This window comes from Streptopelia decaocto (assembly GCF_964273445.1).
Source record: "Streptopelia decaocto genome assembly, chromosome: 5".
NCBI classification, from domain to species: Eukaryota; Metazoa; Chordata; class Aves; order Columbiformes; family Columbidae; genus Streptopelia; species Streptopelia decaocto.
The window spans coordinates 30,377,963-30,384,363 of record NC_138659.1 but is presented as its reverse complement, the minus strand read 5'-3'; the positions used below and the strand labels follow the sequence as shown (position 1 = coordinate 30,384,363).

General features: G+C 42.0%; 1 protein-coding gene across 14 annotated transcripts in view; it reads left to right on the top strand.

Annotated features, from left to right (window-relative positions):
- Window position 1: 1 nt before the first annotated feature.
- Window positions 2-6,401, top strand: part of RC3H1 (ring finger and CCCH-type domains 1) — a 61,761-nt gene continuing 55,361 nt past the window's right edge. For 13 of the 14 annotated variants that reach the window (XM_082054258.1, XM_082054248.1, XM_082054247.1 and 10 more), the window contains exon 1: window positions 2-177. The gene's annotated coding sequence lies outside the window, so the exon portion shown is untranslated. Of the gene's footprint in view, window positions 178-1,761; window positions 1,872-6,401 lie in introns of those variants that run through there. The other variant, XM_082054255.1, reaches the window with a different exon arrangement.

Sequence of the window (6,401 nt, the reverse complement as noted above, 5' to 3'; positions counted from 1 at the left end):
GGAGAGGCAGCCGGCGCACAAGATGGCCGCTGCTGCAGCTGCGGCGGCCGAGGGGCGGCAGGCGGCGGTGGGGGAGCCCCGGGGCCCGCGGGTGCTGGAGGAGCAGGGCGCTGTGGCCGCCCCTGTGTGTCGCAGCTGAGGGGGCCGGTGGCCGCTGCGGGGAGCCCGGCCCGTGTGGTGAGTGCGCTGTCTGCTCTGCCTCCCGCTGCCCGGCTGGGCTGTGGGGAACAATGGCGCTGGGCTCGGGGGCGCTGGCAGGAGGGCTCCGCTGCCCTTCCCGAGGATGGTGAGCGGGGGGGCGGGCGCTGCTGTCGCCAGTGAGGCTTGTGCCGCTGCCGGCCTCGCTAGGCCTCAGGCTGCTGCCGGGGCTCGATTTCCGAGCTCCCCGGAGGGAGGGAGCTGCGGAGGCCCCGCGCCCGGTGCAGGAGAGGCGGAGGGGGCGGGCAGGGCCCGGCGGGTGGGTCCGGCCTGGGCGGGTGGCGAGCGGCGGCCTCGGCGGAGCGGGGACAGGCGGCTTTTGTGTGCGGCCTGCGCCTGCTGTTGTTTTTCCAGGGGCTCTGCGTGCTTGGAAAGAAGAGAAAACTCATCCTTGTGTCGCACTCGGCACAATTCAACCAGCAACGCGGGGGGGGCAATATGATTATTTCCCGCGGTCGCTGTGGGGGACACCTCTGGGTTGTCGCTCTTTTGTCTGTTGCGCCTGAGGGGAGGGTGAGGTGCCCCCCGGAGAAACCGCCATCAAACAAAACAGCGGCTCCGCTTCCTTTCACTCGCTTTTCGCCCTGGTGTTGTTTTTATCTGTTGGATGGGTGAGGTATCTTGCCGGGAGTGCAGTGTTGGTCTGACTGCGTGTTAATGTGGTTGGGAACGTCCTGGTGTCAGTTTTTGTCCTCAAAAGCCGTTGTGAGGCCTGTGCCGTTTAAAAACGGGGAACTGATGCTGTTTTGTTTTGTTTTGTTTTTCTTTCCCTAGGAACTGCGGGTTTTTAATTTTCTATGCGTGTATATGGCTTTTTCCTCAGAGTAGCTCTCTTATTGTTTTAATTTCATTCAAGTACGAATGAAAAATCTTGAATTTCTCCAGTGGTAGATGTTTTCCATGTGTTTTTACTATATTGAAAATCGCTGAAGTAAAACAAAACAAAAAAACAACAACAAAGAAACGCAGGCAAAAACGATTAAAAGGTCCAAGGTAGCCTGGACTATTGCAGAGCTTCTTTAATCATTGTAACTGGTGTACCAGTGTTATCCTGTAATGGCTCTGCTTGCAAAGAAATGCACTTGTTAAATTCAGCATGTATACTCTGTTTGCATCTTGGAGGAATAGAGTTGTTAGATAACACAGAATTACTATGAAGCAGAAATTAGTATGTTCCTAAACTTACCTTTTTTGCCTCCTTCAGGCTTACAAGGATGTGAAGGGTGTTGGTTTTTTAATCAACTGTAAATGTCTGTATTTCTGTGTTTGAAGTCAATGAAGCTAAAAAGAGACTTCATAGTTGTATAAATAACCCAATGTTCCTAGGAGGAGTGTGTGCCCGATGGATGGTTTCTGAGCTTTACCACTAGCACTATGGCTTTCTTCAGTCCATTAATACACGGTGTTGATATGAAATGACGGTTGCCATTGACATAAATAGAAGCAGACGTTATCAATTAGGCACCTTGTATTTTCCCCGCACTAGCTCATTTCTTTACCTTCCTGTCCTACAAAAAGGTTCTATCAAAGCAGACAGCTTGACAGGCTGTTCTAAGGAAGATTTAGAAATGTTGGTGCCATCAGTGCAGTCTGTTTTTGACAACCAAAGGGTTGAGTGTTGAGCTTGTCAATCACTTCTGAGCAGCACTGACCTTAATGGGGAGAAGTTACTTGTATGTTTTCTGGTGTGGTGGGTGTTGTTGGGTTTTGTTTGTTTGATTTGGGTTTGCTTTATGTTTTTGTCAGCTTTGTATCCAAAGTAGTTAAATTTAAAGCAAAATATTTCTGAATCTTGCAATGAGACTATTGCATGCTGGTAATGGTTTTAAAAACCAATGTTTCACTGAACAAATGAAGGTGTAAATCCAGAAATTGCATATGTTAATATGTCAGAGTTTAACTTTTATCTTAGGCCATGTATATTATTATATAAAGGTGGTCATGCTAAAGCAGATGAACAGCAGTTAATAGGATTGCTTTCTGCTCTGTTGCCAGCGATTGACCAGCAATCTGGGCAGAAACCATTATCAATTTTGTCGAATTAAGCATTGCAGAAGCTGAGATTCTGTGAGTGTATATATTAAAATATTGACTTAATTGCTTTATATGTGGTTCAGAGATCTTGGGTGATGCTGATGGCAGTTGCCTCTGATGATGATGGCAAAGACTGACATCTCTTTTTAATTAGGGTCTATATCTCATAACTAACCAGTGCTGTAAAGTGATGTTTCGTGGTACTTAAGGAACTGACCTTTCCTATTGTTTAGTATGAATTAATATGTATTAATTTGAAGGATAATTACTTTTTGAATTCCACCCAAGGAATCATATGGTTTACATGCTGGATACTTGGAAGAAATGTTTCATCCACTTGAGAACTTGTGGAATTGTAGCTTTCAAACAGTATTAATTGTAAAGCTGAACTAGAAGGAAAGAACTCACCTGCATTTAGGTTCCCAAATGTCTTGAGGCTCTCAAAATAGCTATGAAGCAGTGAGTGTAAGGTACCTTTTAGGCAGATGACCCTTTAGAAAGCTTTTTAATTTTTTGCAAAGCCTGCTGCTTGTTTAAAATTTTTTTCTCCAGTGAACTCACTGAATGATTTTGCAGATGAAACTCTGTGTGTTTTTATGGTTCTTTTTCCTGCACCCAGTAAATCAGGTGGTTGTTTGCTGGAGCATCCCAACTAATATTGGCTGTTAAGCCAAAAAAATTCTAACTCAGAGTACGTGAGAGATAAGGCATAGAGAAAATTGTAGTTTGAAGTTATTGGCTTGGACTGTACTTGGTAATGAATATGAAACCATTATTGTACAGGAATAAAGATGAAATGTGCTTCTGTTGTGAAAGATCATTCTATAAACATCCTGCACCAGCTGAAGTTTCAGTGTGACCTTCAAGATTCTGTGTAGGTTATATTACAGTAATGCAGTCTGAAGTCTGTGGACTTGTGATAACTGAGAAAGAAAGCCACAAATATTTACTTATGTTGTGTTTCTTTCCTTTCTGTGCAGATATTCCACAGTGCGTACTGAATTAGGTGCAGTTCCCATCACTTAGTTTGACCACTTGTTTTTCTCAAGAAGTGTCTCTTTTGATGGTTATCTTTTGCATCGGTTTCGTTTTCTTGGTTACCAGTACGGTAAAAGTTGAAATGGTATTAAATTTCAAAGGGTTAGCTGATTTCTAATGAGGTTTTTTTTATTATTTGTGGAAATGCGTAATGGGCAAGAAAGTGTAAAAATCCTGTCAGTTTATTGTAATTCTTTTTTTTTTTTTTTTTTTTTTCCCCCCCCTGATCTAAAAAGACTTTCTGGTTAGAGTGCTAGGGGAAATAGCTTTCCTGTTACTGCATGGTAGCAACTTGTTGTGTGCTACTAGGAGGAGGGGGCTTTTGTGGTAGAAATATCCAGATTTTGAAATAATTTATTGCAAATTTATGTTGTCAGCAGGAGTACCAGTTGTATACTGTTCCATGTTGGAATTTGTAGAGTGTGTTTCATGGGAATGTGATGGGTGTCCCCCTGACCCCCTTTTGAGATTTCTTTCTATCACAGTGAGAAGGAAGGCACCTGTGGTATAGAGCATCTTTTGGCAGGTAGAGATGGCTTATTATTTATATCAGCAACATATTGCAGAACTCTTACATAGACAGACTTTTTATAGTTGCAGTAAGACTGGCAGAATAACCACGAGTATTACTGTTACCTTTGACAAGGTAGCTCTTGGCTCTGGCTTAAGCTTGAACTTGGTGTGAGGGAGACACTGTTGCATTGTGCAGATGAAAAACGGGATGTTGTCTAATTAGCAGCATCTCCTGAGCACCAGCCATTGACATTTGGAAAACCGGAAGATTTTTAATGTTAATTCACAGAGGAAAAAGGACCTGGACAGCCTTTGCAGACTTCCATGTAAGAGCTTCTCCTCAGCATGCATTTTAAAAAATATAATAAAGTCAGGAAACGTAAGGGTCACATGTGGAATAATACAGAAAATCTCTTTTATCATTTCATTGTGTGCCTTTACCTAGTACAATGTTAGCCACATTTAAAAAAGAGGAGTTATTAGGAACATGGAGAAAAAATCTTTGTATGAGAGATGATTGGGAGGAAGAGAGAGGAGGCAAGGCAAGATGATTTTGACAGAAAGTAATTCAAATTTTCCTGTTTTGCAACACAAGAAATAGAGGATATGCAGTTAAACAGAAAAATAGCGCAAGTGTGGCTGAAGAAAGGAACAGATTGTTCATGTGTTTCATATAGATTGTGGCAGAGGTTGCTGTGTAATTTGAGACAAAGAACACAAAAAAGAGTATTTGTGTTAGTCTGGTAATACTGTGGTTAAGGGGAGTCTTGAGTTCAGTGTTACAAAAGCTGGAGTGTCTATTGACAGTTATTCATTCCAACCTCGAAGTCACTAAAGTAGCCATAAGTGATGTTGTTCTTGCTGTATACATTTCTCTCCCTACTGATTTATTGCAAAAAGTCTTGCAAACCGACTTTTTTTAATTCTTCACATAAAGCATTATTTTTCAATCGCATAAACATTTGGAGTAAATCTGAGACTACTGTAGTAGGACTGCCCTTCAGCTACAAGACAGCTGAAGAAACAAGGTGTGTGGAGTCGCTGAAGTACCTGAAATGTGCTGGTCTGGGAAAATCTGGATCTTGCAGGTGGCTCCTGACTTCTTTTGGTTTGTGGGGTTTTTTTTGTTTTAACAAGGAAAGCCTGGTCTGTCTCCTCCCTCTACTATGCCATTGAATGGGTGTTTTTTAAATTGCCTGTTTCAAAGCAGGCTGTTAACATGGAATCTGGGCATTCCAGAAGCTATTTTTCAGGATGCTTCCGTGTTTGTCAGACCCTGTTAAAAGAAGCTTTGAAGATTCAGGTATGGTTGTTTTTAAATCTGTTCATAATCAAATTCTGATGGATCAGCTGATGGAGCAGCAGTGCTTGTAGCCTGGTTCTAAAGATCTTCACGGAACTTCCACCTGAAATAGTTTCTCGCAGTTACTTCAGTTCAAATGGTGAGCAAGTTGGAAGGTTTTTCAGTTGCAGCTTTGAACTTCCCTACTGTTCCGAAAGGAGAGTTCTACTAGAGTAGCAGGAATCTTGTCCTGTTATTATGCATTGGAGGTCTTCAGGGGCTGCAGCTCATTTTTTTCGATAAATTGTGCCAGGGAGCGTTGGTCTCCAACTCAAACTTTTGGGCGAGAAGAGCGAGGTTCAGTGAAGGTATTACAAAGTGAATTAATTGAAATCCATGCTGAGGGGGGTGGTTTTAATTACCTATGTATTAATAAACCGGTTTCTGTGGAACACTCCCAGTGTTCAGTAGCCTTTAACTTTCTCTGTGCTTTGATTTTAGAGTAAACAATATTCATACTGACTTAGCACTCTTTTTGTAGTAGTTGAATGGGTAACTCTTCCATGTTTTACTACAGTGTCTGTATAATATAAATACCCTTCAGAAGTGAAATAAAACTCTTACTATTGACTTATTTTTCTTGTCACATTCTTTCAGCTTGTTCTCCCTCTGCCCCTTTTTGTTATCAGTTTGGAATGGAAGTCCTTCAGGTACTATTTGATGTTTGGAGCTATACAAACAAATGAAAGTGTTAAGACTTCCTTATCCAGTGTTTGTGTCTGATGAATCTGGTACTTGGAGAACAGCAAGACCACAGTGGTTTGTGCCCTTTATTTTTAATTGTGTACCAAGATGGAAGAACCAAAGGAGAGACCTTGAAAGTAATATCAACTGAATTTGAAAGAAATAGTAGAAGGTGACTTTGATTAGCTTAAGTGACATTCTGAAATTGTGGCATAATGCATCAACATTATTCTATGACCAATAATAATTCTGGCAGTTATGCCGGCCTAATGATAGTTGAATATTATGTTTCTGAGTGTAAGGTATTCTCTGGGAAGGTCGGTAGAAAGTTTTCCACTGCGTTTACAAGTGAACATTGTGCTAATGAAATCTTGACAAATCTACTCATGCTCATGAGTCCTGTGAAGCAATCATTTCTGTCCGTGTTGTTTCACAATTTGAAATTCCTATTCCTGTTCATTTTACAAAAATCAAGCCTGCTTTTTGTGCCACAGTGAAGTGCTTCAAGTGGTTTGAGGAGACACAGAACTGCAAAATGTTGTCCTTCTTCAGGTAGGAGGAGAAAGAGTAGGAGTGCATGTGAACTGTGAAG